Below are 15,907 nucleotides of genomic sequence, written 5' to 3' on the forward strand. Positions count from 1 at the left end.
CATGAGTTGTGGCCAAAGTCGTTCATCGGTTAGTTTAAACCTAAACCACTCAAATTTAGAGAGTACGCCATCTTGAAGGATATGAAAATGTGCGAGGCGGGAAGAGGGCGTGCCACGTGGCCACCACTGAATTTAGGAAACTACTAGCAATATCATCCTAAGTTCGCCATATTGACATCCCATGATTCCAAGTGGTGGTAGCGTGCTAATCGGAGGATGAAATAGTATTGTGAGAGGGAAGTAATTCACAAAGTTGAGTTCAATTGCTTTTTTCTTTATGAGAGTGCACTAATTTGACTTACATGGTAATTAAGCATTATAGGAAATCAGTCTAAAGCGTATGCTGGGTCTGGGGAGTAAGCATTTTAGTTATGGCCAGAGTGAAATTATAACGTGCTGCCGAGCAATCGTAGGTATTTTGCCTAACCATGGCATGATCGCAAAAATCAATAGTTTTCTGTGGGACATTGAATAATAGTTGGCCAAACGTAATCGTAGAACAACTAAAATTAGTCAGTTAGTAAAGATTGCTTATGTTATCTTGAGTAATCGATTTCTATGCGTAATCATGTCCTCTTCCTTAATGGACTATTTCTGTTTTTTACCATTAATTTTACGTACGTCCGAGCACAGTACTTCGGCCTTTGCATCGGACATGTTAGCATTGATATAGCAACATGAAGAATAACAAACACCCAATCCCTTGATGGAGGCAAGCCCTCTTATGCGGGAATCGTACCTGCGACTCAGTGAGCGGGCAGGCGATGACGTTTCTCCGCCGCCGACGGCAATTTTTAGAGGTGGGAGTTCTGCTTTTTGTAGAAACAGCAGAGCCTGATTTCGATCTGAAGGTAGACTTTTCGTGTGCTCAATGACTTCTTAAGCTTTTTTCTAATAAATTTTTAGAATATATCTCTCAGTGTAGTGGGTAAATAAATATTCCATTCATATTCATTACTCTTGAGTAGAACCAATTTGGACGAAAGATAAGTTCATATTGTAAGTAACTTTATTGCAGCATCATACTAGAAGCTCAGCAACTCCCAATGACGTAAGAAGTGGGATAATTTGGTTAGCGAATACAAGGTAATAGTTTCTAATACTGCCTCTTAACTATGTTATACTTTCCCATCACATTTCAGGTATTACCGCATTGAATTTGTTAGTACTGATGTGAAAAATTACATTTAAAGAGCTAGTTATTATCATGTTACATTGGGTTACCTCTGCATTCTAGCAGAGGACATCTTATGGTTTCTGGGCCTAAAAGAAAAGGAGGACAAACATTATCATGAATTTAAGGCATTGCATTTTAGGTTCACTATTCCAATATGTATTTACCAATTTTAATTTTTGATAATTCTGAATGTCAATCAATATTGTTTTATTTACTTAAATATTTAGTACACTTTTCATGAGCGAACCCGTTGGAGTGTTGAAAAATGTATTTAGCTTTCAATCAAGTCAATTGTCGTGTTGGACTTAAACCGGTTTTCTTTGAATCTAATCTAATTGTCATCAGTTGGTGCTTATTTCAATCAGTTAGTGAAAAGATTGTGATTGAAGCAATAAATTGCCATTGTCTTATGTTATTTACTATTGCCATTTCACGAATGAAAGGAGTGTTAAGAAAATAAAAATACCCCATTGCATTAAGTTTCAAGACAATGTGCACACAGGTTTTCAGAATATGTTCCTACCATTCCAGGATGTCCCTTTTGTAATAGTTCATGTTCCTTAACCAGTTCCCACAATTAATCTAAAAATCATGTGGTCCCCTGTGAATGCATTGCATTTTTCATGCAATCTTAATGAAGACTAATTTTAGTGCTTTGAAATGTTGTGTGCTGTTTCCTTAAGAATATTCTATAATTCAGTTATTTTTATATATTTTGATGTATTATATGGCATGTTGTTTGATATATTATATTATTGATCGTTTCGTGTAGCTATACGCCAAGATTTTCGCGAAACCCTCGGTAACCCCGCTTTTTGGCCTAGAAATGTGTTCTTGGGTAATTTTGTTTGAAACCAATTATGTAACCAACACCGGAAGGATAACCTGTTATTCGAAGTTCTTGCCCATAAACATTCAGTGCATGCGCAATAAATTACTTCACTTAAAGGTTCTAGTAAACGAGTACCAACCTCTTGTGATCTTCAACGAACATTGGTTGAATGTAAGGGAACTTGACTCTCTTCATGTGCCTGGGTATGTTATCGCTAGTGCCTTTTGCGGATCAGCACACACAAATGGTGGTGTCTTGATCCTACTCTCTGCATGTTTTTCCCATATTCCCATTAGGTTTCCCATGCGAATTTCTCAATGAAGAACAATCATTTGAATCCTGTGTTGCCTCCTTCAAAATGGATACTACTGTTTTTTATGTGCGGTCTATTTATCGTTCACCTAAGAGTCACTTCTGTGTTTTCCTGAACAAACTAACGAAACTCTTGGAAATAATCCATAGATCAATCCATGGCCCTTGCGCAATAATTACAGGTGACTTCAATTGTAGTTTTATGGTCGATTCTATATAGCTAAAAAGGAATTCATGGATTTACTAACGTCATTTAACATCGATGCTACCCACTTTGAACCTACCACAGTGAGTGGTAGTTCTCAAACCGTTTTAAATAATGTATTAACTAATATCGACCTTGAACTAGTGCAAAGAAATACCATTAATGCCCACCTATCAGATCACTACCCACTTCTTTCTGCAATTGTTGTCAGCATCCAATGAAAGTAAAAAGTCTGGAGGAACACATTTCCAAATTACGTAGAAAGTTAAGTTCTCGATGCTTCCTCATAAGAAATATTAGATATTCTGTAAATTTAGAGGTCCTTCTAACCATTTACTATGGTGAATTTTATTCTTGTGTTACTTCTAGTACTCTCTTCTGGGGTTCCTCTTCCCATTTGGGCATAATCCAAGAGAGGATTATTACGTATTATGAGTAATGTTCCTTGTGATGCACCATGTAGACCCCTCTTCAAAAGAATTGGTTTATTACCAGTACCTTGCATGTATATATTCAATGTCATCTTGCATGCTAAGGGTAACATTTCTCTGTACAAGTCCGACCATGATTACCATCGTCACTATACAAGGACCTGCAAAGACCTACACCAGCCATTTGTCCGAACACACAATACTGCTTATGGGTCCAAAGCAATGGGCTTGAGGTTATTCAATAAACTTCCCCATGAAATCAAATATGAACCAAAAGTACCTATTTTTAAGAAAAAGTTGTTCAATCTTTTGAATAATAATATGTTCTATTCTGTAAATGAGCACTTAGCATTTTTGCTATGCATCAATTCTGGCTTAACCAATTAATATGTAAATATACTAGTGTATTGGTGAGTGTGTGTATATGTATATATATATATATATATATTTTTTTGTCTTTAAAATTGTGGATTTTATATCTGGCATGTCTCTTATTTGTGTAGGTATGAATATGCAACAATTCTCAAGACAAATAAATGCATTATTATTATTTTTACTGTGAGGTTACATTACCTGTCATAACTTCATCATAAGATACCTTAAAATACAATGAAAATTATGTTAAAAAAGAAAATGGCTTAAATGAAGTATAATTAAAATCACTTGAATGATTGTAAATTCATTTTAGTACATAATGTGTTTCTGGGAAAATTACAGAGCTATGAAATCTCAAGTAGTTACTGTGCTTAGCAGGGATTACCTTATTTGTTCAATTATTCATTTCTATGTTAGATTCCAAGTGATTCTCTGACAAATGTTGCATTTATGTGGACACCCTTAAATCTCAGCCACGTCAGTGTAATAGTCATAAGGTCAACCTAATGAATGATAAATCCATGAAACCGCTTATTACGTGTTTTCATGAACTGAGAAACCCCTGTACTCTGATGTACTGGGCCATATTTGATACTTCAATATCCTGCAAGCCACTGCTAGAACGTGTGGCAGGGGGTCAATACACACCAGACTAATTTTGGCCCAAATATGACCCTGGCGCTGCTTGACAATGTTCTTCTGATCCCTCTTGTTTGTGGAAAAAATGTCATCTTAAATCTATCTGTTCTACACTTAATCTCTCTAATCTAATCTTAATCTAATTTTATTGGCATGATCTCTCATACCGTAGTACGATGGGGGTTCACATTTTCAACATCACTGCTACAGAGAAATCCTTCCAATTAAGCCAGAAATTTAATCTGTAATCAAACCTTCGCTCCATGAGCGATTCCCAGTCTAACCCCTCTAATAATTTGGATGCCCAGTCCAACTTTGTAAGGACCCTATACACTAGAAGCATATTCTAAGTAAGGCCTAACAAGCAAAAGATAACATTTCTCTTTGACCTTTTCATCACATTTATCCAGTGCTCTTCTGATGAATCCTAATTTTTTGTTGGCTTTTCCGCATATTCCCTGTGTGTGTTTCACCCTGGAGAGGTTGTGAGTGACGGCTAGGTATTTAATTGAGCCTACACATTCCATTTCGATCTTCCAAATCCAGTAGGTCATGTAGGAGGTGGAGTAGGTGGAGAGACTTGCTCCTTTTCCAAAAATTCATCACTACACATTGTTAAGTTTAATCCTAATTGTCAAGCACTGCGCCAGGGTTGTATAGGATTTAGATAATCTGATAAAGCTGCTGTGTCCTCAGGATTATGGATATTAGGGTAAACCGCTGCATTGTAGGCAAATAAGCATATCTTACCAGTGACTATGGAGTCAATTTCGTTGCTGTAAAGTAGGAATAAAAGAGGTCTATAGGGGAGAGTGATACTATGGCACCTCCCAGCATTTTCAGTTCATCTGGCTCAGTGTCGTCTGGTGGAGCAGAGGTCCTCTGTTGTGACGCTCCACGAGAGGGCTCCTGTGCCTCACCCAACAAAGGGGAGAAGGGTGTCCCCTCAGTTTGCTGAGGTGGTGGGAAGGACTGTGATAGCCATCGAGGACCAGTGGCAGAGTGTATGTCTCTAGGTGTTAAATGAGTTCCTCAATAAAATTAAAAAATAATAAACATATTGTTTTATTTATTTTCCTTTCAATCTTCCCAATTGATACTCTGATGAGGTGACGCAATTAAAAGATTTCTACAGAAAACCAAAGGAACTACTTCTGCTTATTGGCAGGACACACTGAGTGGAGAAACTGTTATTACTTGTCAATTTTTCTAAGTTAAGATTTATTAGAGAGTTCCATGTGCTACTCCTGAAAATATTCTAACTTGAATACAAAAGTTTTTCCTACAATTACAAACTGTAATTTTATTCTTAAAATTTGTGCATTAATGGGGTAGTGGTTAAGTGCAGATGAAGTATTCTCAGAACAGGTGAATTTAAGCTTTTCCGTTAAAAAATGTAATGATTCCCAGTTAATTATTCCTGCATAAATGAGCACCTTACTGGAGGCTGTTGATGTGTAACGGAAATAAGCTGGAAACAGTATTATTTGCAGTTACCTTAAAAATTTTGAATGCCAATCCTCAGTTTCACTGGGCAAGGATGCATTACACTTACAGAGATGATTTCAGTGAATCAATTTTTTTTCAATATTCAGAAAAAGTCGATGCCTGTGGCAATTTACATGCAGAACTCAACCTATCGCAAATATGGTGAGAAAAGTGGGTATTTTAACTTCAAATATTACTTGCTATTTCATTTTCTATTGTCACCCCTACTCATGCAGTCTTACATTGTTATATTATACGAGGGTCATCCGGAAAGTAGTACCCGTTCGTGCCGCATGAAGTGCTGACGACGCGAGTAGCTGCTGGACGAGGTCAGATAGCTTCAGTGGCTTGTCTGCCTTCTCTGAGCCAAGTTGCGTGACGCTAGCATTGCCTGTGTTGTTTCTGTGATTGTTTACAATGTTTAAAAAAATTGAGAACGCCGCCAGTTGTGAAGTGAGGGCAGTGATTAAATTCCTCAATGCAAGAAACGTTCGCCCATGTGATATTCATCGCCAGTTAAAGGAGGTGTATGGAGACAATGTAATGGACGAGTCGTCTGTTCGGCGGTGGTGTCGCAACTTCAACATGGGGAGGGGGAACACACACGACGATGAGCGTTCGGGGAGACCGTCTGTCATTACAGACCAACTGGTGAGCTCAGTTGACGAATTCGTGAGGAACGATCGGCGCGTCACAATTGATGACATCTGTGAGCATTTTCCCAATGTTTCTCGAACAATTGTTCATGAAATTGTTAAACACCATCTGCATTATGCAAAAATTTGTGCAAGATGGGTCCCTCGCGTATCTCAATGAGCTGGCGGCGAAGGACTATGCAGCAGGAATACAGAAACTTGTCACACGTTATGACAAATGCCTTAATTTGCTTGGAGATTATGTTGAGAAGTAGTTTAAAGTATCCTCTTTCAAATAAAATTTTTTATGTTTGTTAATATTTACTTTTGTGTTTTTATTTCACGAACGGGTACTACTTTCCGGATGACCCTCGTATATAACTTTTATAACTATAAAATATATATTAATTAAGTTTGGTATATGATTAGCATTGCATTTCAAATTAGACCTTCCTCAGTATCAATGGATTGGAAGACAGAGACTTCAATAAATAATTATAATTGCACAAGTGCTGATGCGATACATTAGTGATGCCCTCATTGCTATGTTTTCTCTTAATTTGAAAAAACATGAGTTTTCAGCCACAGCAGAGACTAGCCCTTCATATCACGTACTGACCCAGGATATTGGACTTTCCTTTGGCTCACAGGTGGCCAATCATGAAGTGGGGCAATGGCATGGGTTCGTAAGGAAATCTGCAAGTGATATGGTATTTACAACATCTGTTATTATCATTTTATCTGGGCCTTACCTTATGTTCGGCCCTTGACCTTTAAAATTTGGTGGAAGATAAATAGAAAATTCATACAGCTGAAGGTGTACTAGATCATACTCTACATGCTTTTCCTGAGACTTGGACCCAAATCTTTAGGTAAGTGCTTACCTTATCTCGCCATCAATTTAATGCCAAGGAGATGGATCTCCCGAGTAAAGGTTTAAAATATGCTCCACATACTCCTGACCTAGAACATAGGCAGTTAATTGTGATTTCACCTTTGAATGAATGTATTCCCCCCCGGAAAAATTTGGTGGCCCTCAAGGGTAGTGACGTTAATCCTCTGGTGAATGGCCCTCCAAGCAGGGATATTATTACAATCCATAAGAAAATCTTTTCTACCAAGAGACATTAAATTTAAGATCATTTTTTAAAAATGCAGAAAAAGGAAAGGAACCACAGTCGTATTATGGGCCATTGTTATTTCTAATATATATCAATGCTTTTCCTAGATATATTAAGAATAACAACATAGTTATGCATTCAGATGATACCACTCAGGCAATTAGCCACAAGGACCTACACTTGTTGCAAGCGAAGCTTGATAGGTCATTATTACTCTCGGGAAAATGTTTTAACAAACTGTCTGTAAAGGTACCAAAATTAAATTATATTCAATTTAAAAAAAGAAGGGAAGTGCCTCAGTTAGACCTCTTCTTTCAAAGCCAACCCATAGAAATGGTACAGAGCACCAAGTTTTTAGTTTGTCTGTTGACAAGTACTTGAACTGGGGGATCCATACCAATGTTCCACTTCAGCATGAAGTGGATTTATTCTGCAAAATCTTACGAGCATTGTAGATTTAAGTTAATAAAAATGGTTAGCTATGTCAATTTTGTTACATATTAGCTTTGGAATTATATTCTGGGGAGCATCACTGTAGCTTTTATAATGCAAAGGATATATATTAGGTATATAGCAAAAATACCCCCATTGCAGTAGCAGTAGTTTTGAGGAGAGGCGACCGACAGCTGAGGTCATTTGCGCCATGAGGGATGGACAGGAAAGAATGAAGGGTGGAGAGAAACCCGGCGCCGGCGTTAACCTACTCCTTACGGAAGGCACTAAGGGGTCCGCAGCTCAACGTCCCATGCGATGGACGGCGTACTCACTTGAAGTGCCCTCCTCAAAGCACCTCAAGTAGGGATCGAGATACCACTGAAAAATATTCCAACACCCCCAGGATTTGAACCCCGGCCCTCTGGGTGGGAAGCCAGTATGATAGCCACCTCACCATCTCCATCCCACATTGCAAGCCTCATTATAAAGAATTGAATGTTCAAACTTTACCTTATCTGTTTGTTTATTGCTTATGCATGTATGTTAAGGATAATGTGAAACGATCCCCAATGCTCTAGTGCATGGGCATAATACTGGACTGAGTGTTGACGTACATTTGTCCTGCCACTCATCTGCTATGTATAACTGGAGTCCCTTTCAATGGCCATCAAAATTTTCAACTACCTGCCAACAGGCATAAAATCTGCTCCTCCTAGGGGAACATTTAAGAAATATCTCGAGCATTTTCTGAGAGAAAACTGCTATTATAGTGCGAAAGAGTTTAGAATCTTCGGAAGACTGAAGCAGCTGATTGTTTGTTCTCTGAATTGTCCTATATTTTACTTTGTCAAGTCCTGGGGCCAAATAATATTATTTAGCTAGACATTTTTAATTTGTTTACACGTCTGCCACCCTGCGAAGCTGATTGTAACACTGAAGACAATCTGTTGCCAAAAACATTGAAAAATTGTCAACTTTTTTCAATTGTGTTTAACAAAATTATTTAGTTTTTAACAAGACATTTGACCAACAGACCAAAGGATTACTGATTTCTCCTTTATTCACTGAAACACTTCTTTATCATTTGAAAATAAGCCTTTAAATTTGAGAAATAATTTGTTGAAATCCTGCCAAACACTTTAAACTGCAATCACACCAGTGATTACAGTTTGAACATTTCACATTTGACAAGCAGCTGATGTGATTTTTAATAATCTAGAGAAACTAGAAATTTTGAAAATAATTGGTGACCCCAAAGTGACCTTTGCCAATGAATATTTACTTCCTACCATCTTTGCAGCAGTTGCATAGTAGACCCATTCATATCTCCTTTTCCTCCTATCCTCGCTGAGTATAGAAGAGTTGCTGTTTTTTCTTCACCTGATGGTGCTAATGCTTTGAAACATAGGCTGTGTATGCATCAGGCTGACTTCTTACAGGTGTCCAAAGAGAAATGTACTGGAAACTGGAACTTATTCTATTTTAGATAAAATGATTTGGCATTTTATGGTCACTTTATGTCACAAAATGAACCTCAGTTTGTGATAAATATTCTGTAAAACACTTAACTAACATTTAAACAATTATAGGACTATTGTTCTCACGTCAGTGGATATACCCTAGCTGATATGTTACAATGAGCTTCCTAAGAATATCCCCAATCAGCTTATTCAAAACAATTTGTTATAACCACTACACCAATTGCACTGAGAGGCAAGAGAAATTGATGCATTGAAATACAATTTCATTTAGATAAACACAATAGCAGCTAAGTCCTTACAGCTGGATTACAAAGTTGGAAGTAAGTTTTACAATTTCCGGTGATTCGTCAAAATTTTTACAAAAGTGGGTTGCTCAATTATGTCTTAGAAAATTTTATGGATGTCCACATTGTATCAGAAAAGTTTTGCTTATATTATGCCTCGACTGCTGTTAAAGTTTCAGTTATATCCATTAGGTGGCTTAATTTTTATAGTCAATATTAAAGGAAAATGAAAAAAATTAATTTCATGTGATAATTAAAACTTCCTAGAAAGGCATAGCACCAACGGTTAGAAATGCGTAGTCACATGAAGTTCATGAGTTTAAACATGGATGTACATCCACAAATGATGAACGTTGTTTGGGTGACCCACGGGAAACGATTTCCTCTGACATGATTGACCATATCCACAATATGGCTTTGAGTGATTGAGGAATCAATTTTGCAAGAAAACTATGGAGTGGAAAAAATCTTGGCCTGATAACTGCCGCAATTGCTTTTAAGTAGAGAATGAACGCAATAGTGTGGTCAATTCAGAAGCTAGTTTGCCGCTTTTCCAATGCCATCCTGACTAGTTCCAGCATAAAAAGATCATGTCGAACGATGAGGTCATCACCAACACAGATGCCTATCTTGGACCTCCCAAAATTCTACCTTTTGGACAGCTTAAAAAAATTGGAGAAATGCTGGGTAAAATGGATTGAGCTGAAAGATTTTGTCAAAAAATAAAAAATCCACCCAAAATTATTTGTTTTCTATTTTTGCCGAAGGACTTCTTGAACAGCCCACATACTGATGCTGTCATACAACGTAAATTGTATAATTTCTTGTGAAGGTTTCCATGGCAAACCTTTTAGGAAGGTTGGATTTGGGAATATCACCACATTCATAATCTGGGTATGATGTAATATGAAACTACAGACAATTATGTTTATTGCAATATCAATAACATAAGCTTCACAGATATCATCTATTAATATATATTCCACGCATCAGGTGCTGCCCCAAAATATACATACTGCTTCACCAATTTCCTCCAAAAATGCATCTACTATGAATTACTGGAAATGCTCTGGCTTCATCAATTAATACTTCTCACAGATACAACAACAAAAATAATCACTTAAATATATCACTTTTGCATCGAGACATCTCTCCAATGGTCACTTTTTGCCCACTCTCAATTTAGTGGATTCTTTTCATTAAAGTAATTATATTTCCATACAATTAAACGTTAAGGAAATATTTTTTTCACCTATTACTCATTATAAAACAAATATACAATGAGAGCTTTTTGACAATAATCCTGAGAGATGTTTCCTGGGTGCGGTAACTTCTGGTTTGGTTCGTCTTAGAAGCTTCTAATGAATCATGCAATGATGTTCTCATATTCACATCAACATGTGGTTGCTGCATTGCATGTTGCTGCTGAGAGAAAAGCCATCATCTCTATTGAAATTATTCTTCTCCAGCAGAATCTCAGTGGCCTCCTTTCCCAATGGTCTCAATTGTTAACTGAATTGCAGAGTAATTTCCTTTTGTCCCACTTTATGGCCCGGTCCATATTGATGCCATGTGCTGCTATGGCAGATTTCTCTGGCTATCCCAAGTCGAGAGATATCTCTAGGGCTCCCGCCTTGTGTTGATTGATTGCTCCCAAAAATACTTTTCATATGAATGTGAAATGAAACAACCTAAGTTTGAAGGAGCACCAGAGACACCTCAGGTTCCAGAGAGCGAGAGAAATCCAAGGAAAGTTCATAGGCAATCAGGAAAGCCAAGGGCCAGGCTTGGACGATTGACCAAGCAGAAGCAACCTAAACCCCACAAAGAGTTGAACCACTGACTCGAAAGAGCGACATGACATTCAGCCCTGAAGATGATGGACAAGCAGTCCGTTGAAACACTGGCAGAAATGCAGAACTTAACCCATTAGAAAACCTGAGGAGAATTAAACATGAGCATAAAAAGCATGGAAAACATCAGATCCTCCTTTATTCGAAACGGACGTTTAGAGTGGAATCTTTATTAGATAAAGGAGGGGTGATGGGTGCATTGTAAAAAGAAGAGTGAAATGTTCTCAAAAGAGTGTACACAACTTTCCATACTGATAATAAAAAGGCAAATTGCATGGTTGTACAGCTATCAAATATTGCTACGTGGAGATCATGAAATATTTGAAAACTGCCAGGGATATGCAATCCCTGGAGAACATTTTTGAAAGAAAAACTTAAATAATGAAGCTTTTAATCTCAAAAGTTTCCTCAAGTTGGAATTACCTGAAAAAGATTTGCAAGACCGCTTAGTGTAGGCGGAAGGGTTTCCACAAGAGTTAACTGCAGCATCCACTACATGAGGGTGACAAGTTACTTGCTGTTAACTATGCCAGAAGAACTATCTTCTTCATTCTAAGTGCAGTAATAACACCCACAGAAACCATGACAGAAGGTTTCACCACAGATTTGGTCAAAAACAGATCACTTAATGCAGAGTTGAAAATTAAGAATCCTGGATCACAGGGAAATAAGAGAATGAAGATACCGTATTTTCGTATCCATTACGCGCGCGTTATCTATACCAAAATGCTCATATGATCGAAAAAAATGATGCGCGTAATGTAAGATGAAAGAAATCCATTTCTTCCACAAGTTCAATCCATTTTACACAAGCCGCTGTGACATCCTGCCAACTTTCCAGCATCCGCCGGCTTATTTCTTCGTAAGACACTCTTTTAATCCCTTCCGATTCTGGACTCTCCCACATTAAATTTTCAGGTAGCCTCGCGATGTCCTTTTTCTTTCGCGAAATTAATGAATTCTAGCTTAAACATCACTGCATACGATTTTCTCCTCATACTATTTGTCATTCATGAGTAATTTTCTTGATAAAATTATAAAAGCTTAACTCAATTCAGATTTGAAACAATCACCATGTAGGCGGCACTTTCATAGAACTTGGAGGGTGTCTAAAACAGCTGAACGCCGATTCTAACAGAGCGAAGTTTATCAAGCAAAATCCATCTCATTCATTATCTAATTATTGTATATTTGATTTGCTGTACGTTTATTCATATTGCTAATAAAAGGGCACAAAAACCTGTCTCGATTCGCCTTATGAATCATAACGAAGAATCAATGAGGCGGCATAATGTGTTGACTTGTAAACATTTTGTATATTTTTTATCCTTCAGTAGTTTGCAGTTAATTTCAATCACCTGGCTCTAATCTGCGGTATACTTACGGTAGATATAGCCACTGTTAATTATGGTTCCATGTATTCATTGGCTGTCACCATCTATTAGTGTATGGATATTGACGTATTTTTTTTACACGCAATATATTGATGCGCGAATTCCATACACGCTCAAGATAAATATGAATCTCTGAGGGCGCGGTATTTAGATAAATTCATGAAAACTTCATAAGTTCTGCATTCACGTTATCGATGGGAAAATACGGTAATTGTCTTTCTGCATCCCAGTAAGTTAAATAATGCTTTAGTCTTGGATAGGCAGAAACCATGGCAGTTGGAAAAGTGAAACATGACCAATATTCTTGAAGAAAGATGTGCCATTGGTAGGAGACAAAGGAGATGGTGGTGGATCACGACCGCAAGTTCCAGTAAAATCAGCTTCATTTTTGATGGGGTCGTAACCAAAAATGCTTTAGCTTTAGAAAGTGTCACTAATATCCTGACCCATGTTCGTATTACAGTACAAAGTAAATCTACAATGGTGAATCACCAATAGCGTCTCTCAAGAGGAAAGTTAAAGCTAAGGTAAAACGCTTTTAATGTATCTTACAGTACCCTGATTGTTCCGGGTTTAAAACCAACTACTATTAGTGATAAGAATATTAACAGTTGTAACCTCACAGTTATACTTTCCAGCAGAGCAAAGCAGTGCTAATGATTGAATTTTCATTTAATATGGAATGTAACTTTTGATGGCAATTGCTTATGGCCACATTAAAAATAATTCAACCCGAGATAAAGTGCAATGTTGCAAAAACGTCACTAATGTTTGGCACAAGTCTGGGTAGTGTTGTGCTCTGGAAAAAAATGAATTTGCCATTGGGTGAAGTTTTGTGCTATGCATGTCACGAAGGAAAAGCAAGTTTCAAGTTCTCCCCTTCAAAAATGCATCAAAAAGGTCATGCAGAGTTCGAGAATTTCTTAACGGTGATATTTGTTGACCAATCAACAAAAATGCAAAAAGTTGAGAAAAGATTTCAAGACTATTCTTGATGATTGTTTTACTTTACAGCAACCCTTTTCCTTAAGACTTTAGAGAATGAAACAAGCAAAAAGTTGATGCCAAATATTCGTCAACCTGTACAAGACAGATTTATATGAGCTCATGCCAGGAGTGATAGCAGAGGTGATAAAGCTCACATGAACTTAAAAACCCTTGCAAGCAAAATGGAATAAGTCTGCAGCCATCAATTTCTTACTCCAGCCAATACGAAAAAATTCTACTTAATATTGTTTGCAGAAATGAATTTCCCAAGATGTATGAGTGATTCAAAACCCTTGGAAAATTCAAGAGATGGAGCTCGTAGTAATGGAAAAGGTTTGTCTTTAACAAGACTCATCTCTCACTAGACTGCCATTTAAGTTTCAGCTATACCCATGTAGCAGTTTCATGCTCAGTCAATATTGAAGCAACAACCTTTATTTGAAAAAAAACAACTTTCATATGGTTACTAAACAAATTTATTTAAAAGACTTCACACCAAAAGAGATCAAAGTCAAGTTCGATGACTTTCACGGCACATATTTTCCTGTGTTTTTGACTGTTTACAAGTGGGTAATCGAGTTCAAATATGGCCATATTAATGATGAATATCATTTGGGATGTCCAGGGAAGTGACTTCCTCTGAAATGATTGACAAAATCCACTTCATGGTTTAGAATGATCCACGAATCAAAGTTTGCAAAGTAGCTGAGGCAACAGGCATATCTCAATTCCCAGCATTTTCAATTTTGCATGAAAAATGGGTAAGACAAAAATCTCGGCAAGATGGGTGTCACACTTGTTCTCCGTGGAGAATAAACCATATCATGTGGTCCATTCGGAGTCTGATTTGGTGCTTTTCCATCACAATCCTGACAATAATCGGTGCCTATACATAACTATGGACGAAACATGGATACACTACTTAACTTCAGAGACAGAAAAACAGTTGAAACAGTGGGCCTCCAAAGGTGATCTCGCTCCAATCAAAGCAAAGACAATGAAATCATCAACGCGATGACTACCGGTTTTTGGGATGAATACTAAATCATCCACATCAATTACTTGCAAAAAGGTCAAACAATTAATGAAGAGTACTACGCCTCATTACTACACCGATTAAGGGAAGATTAAAAATCCTCATTTGGCAAAGAAAAAAATTCTTTTCCATCAAGAAATTGCATGAGTACACACCTTCGCAGGTTCTATGGCACAAATTGGAATTTGAGTTTGAATTATTACACCCAATATGGCCCCCAGTGCCTTTTTATATTTTTAGGAACAGTCAAATGTAAACCAGACACCCAGTACACAACAACCAGTCCGTGTACTAACATGGACACAACCCAACAACTGCATGTGCTTGTAAGTGCAGCTCTCCTACCACAGTGATGACAGTATCGATACATAAAAAGCCAGCATCTAGCGGACTGTGTAATGGTGGGTGTCCAGCTGTCATTCGACTGTCCCTAGTATTCATCCCTAAGTTGAAAAAATGTTTCGGTGGAAAATGATTCATGCTGAGTGAGGAAGTCATCCCCAGCACAGATGGCTAATTTGAGGACCTACTTTTTGGATGGATTCAAAAAGCTGGAGAAATCTGGGTAAAGTGTAATTGTGCGAAAAGGAGATACTATTGAAAAATAAAATAAACTACTCAAAACATTTAACTTGTCCATTTTTTCCAAAGGACTTATTGAGAGGACCCATGTATTTTTCAAAAACACAGGCCAACATCCCAGCTCAATGGATAGCCAACTTAAGCCCTAGGGATTGATTTTTCAAGTAACGTACATAATGTGTTCAAACTCAAATGAGTATTTGATTGTAGAACATGAGCTCCTTAACTACCCGAATCTGGTGACAAATTTGAGCCAAAGAGTGAGAGAGGTACATATGATGGGATTCAGTAGATGTGCTGCGAGTGAGATTCAATTAAAAGACATTTTTAATAAATTACGATTTGATGAAAAAAATTTGTTTGCAAAAAATAAATGGAGGAATATCTAGGAGATATGATGAGAGTACACCTAGTAAATATTAGAATAAATAAAGACTACACAAAGTACATATGAAGATTATGAACTCTGCAATGAATTTCATCTTAGCATGGAAGATCTACAAAATTATAATGAAGCAGTTAAAATAAAAGATAGCAAGAAGTGAAATCAAAAAGAAAATTGGGCTCAGAAAAGACAAGGGACGTCGACACCAGCTTTCCTGCCAGGGAATGAAAAAGCTACCGCGTTTTCAAGACAAAA

This window comes from Hetaerina americana, unplaced genomic scaffold, assembly GCF_022747635.1.
Source record: "Hetaerina americana unplaced genomic scaffold, ioHetAmer1.1.p SCAF_16, whole genome shotgun sequence".
NCBI classification, from domain to species: Eukaryota; Metazoa; Arthropoda; class Insecta; order Odonata; family Calopterygidae; genus Hetaerina; species Hetaerina americana.